The sequence below is a fragment of the Lygodium microphyllum genome, chromosome 4 (assembly GCF_053477565.2).
Source record: "Lygodium microphyllum isolate KBCC chromosome 4, Lygodium_microphyllum_v1.1.10, whole genome shotgun sequence".
NCBI classification, from domain to species: Eukaryota; Viridiplantae; Streptophyta; class Polypodiopsida; order Schizaeales; family Lygodiaceae; genus Lygodium; species Lygodium microphyllum.
In genome coordinates, this window is record NC_141138.1 from 91,091,137 (window position 1) to 91,092,917 (window position 1,781).

Consider the following 1,781-nt stretch of genomic DNA (forward strand, 5'->3'; position numbering starts at 1 on the left):
TCTAGCTTGGGAATAAAGTAAAGGTATTGGGAGGGCCTGAGGAAGAACTAGATGATGAGTGTCAAACTGGAGACGTGCTTTCTGTTTGATGAACCAATCACAACCTAGAGTGATAGGAAAAAGTTGTCTCGGGAGGACATAAAACTGATGCTGGAAAGTGTTATTGGAAATGGAAAAAGTGCAATGAGCTAATGTATTGGATGTATACAATTCCTTGTTATCCCCAAACAAAACAGAAATTGGAGTGGTGGAGGATGTCTGAAGGCCTAATTGAGTGATTAAATGAGAGCTAATAGAAGAAATGGTACTCCCTGAATCTAAAAGGGCCTCATGAGTAGTGTCATGCAAGTGGACAATAGTAGAGCATACCTAGCGGGGCTGGAAGAGATTGTGGCTTGGAACTACGGGTGGGGGTCTTCCATTAGCCACCCGCTCAAAGGTTTTCCGGCAAGGCTGCCAGAGTTGCAGAATCAGCGACAGCCACCTGTGAATTTTGCAGTTGTTGAGTGGCAAGCCAGCGACGGCAATGCCTTTTGACATGCCCGTAATAGTTATAGTAGAAGCATTTAGGTCTCCCTTGAGCATCCTGCTCCAGTAGGGAACGACAGTTAGGATATGAGGGGTTTCAAAAACTCAATTGTTGTTGTTGCTGCCTGTGATTAACCTGCACATTTTGTACATCAACATCCATTGGTGATGTAGTATCCACAGATGGGTGAATAGTGGTTGGGATGGGTGGAGGATGAAAGGATGGAACTTCATCAGATCTGTCACTGCCTTCTATTCTCTGAGCAATCTGAATCGCAGAGTGGAAAAAGGTTGGCCCTTGATCACATACTCTTCTTGAGAGGTCATGTCGTAGTCGAGGCCACAAGAAGAAGAGTTTCATCTCCTCTGACATCGTTGGATCTGCTCGCAGTAAGAGTTGTGTCATCTTTATTGCGAATTGAGCTACAGGCTCAATATGATGTTGCTTGAGGGACTTCAGCTGCTGTAGGGCTGTCTAAGTTATATTACTATGGGCAAAATCTTGTATCAACATTGAATTGAGGGTATTCCAATCATGCTTTACTTCTTGTGACTGCTGTATGTACCAGGTAGCAACCACTCCTTCAAACAAAGTACTAGCTTCCATGACCTGTTTATTGGCTGACCAATTGTGGTAGGTAGCCACGTTCTGAAAATGATCTAACCAAGTAAGAACATCCTCTGTGGGTAAACCTAAAAAAGGTTTGGGATGGATTTTGGGATCAAGAAGGGTATGATTTGGGGTGACTAAGTGATTAAGGATAGTCTGATTAGTGTGATTCTGGCCTAGCAGGGCTTGATTCGTCTGATTCACTTGGACAATCAAATCACTAATAGCGTGAAAAAGCTGCTCCATGTGAAGGGTGGGCACCCCAAACTAGGGATTCATTGATGCGTCCTCAAATTGGGGAGAGCCAGGGGTTTGACGGGGTGAAACAGAGTGGCTCATCTCGATCACCAGGTCTCTTACAAGGCTGAAGAACAGTGTAGGGCGCTGAAGGGACAGAGTGTGCACAGAGGGAAAGTTGGTACCCCGCGTCTCTATGGATCCCTTATCTAGAGTATTATCACTCACACCCATTAGCAGGTCATCTGAGTTTCCATCGCCTTTTGCAATGCATGCAATCTTGCTTTGATTGGCCACAAATGAGGAATACAATCTCTCAATTTGTTCAGAATTGTGGAACATGCCAGCTAACCAAAAGTCCTCCAGCAAATGTAGGATTTTTAGAACCCATACAAGTTCAGGAACC

At 44.6% G+C, this 1,781-nt stretch overlaps 1 pseudogene; it reads right to left on the bottom strand.

Moving 5' to 3' along the window:
* Positions 1-433: 433 nt before the first annotated feature.
* Positions 434-1,477, bottom strand: LOC148037304 (uncharacterized; annotated as a pseudogene).
* Positions 1,478-1,781: the final 304 nt, after the last annotated feature.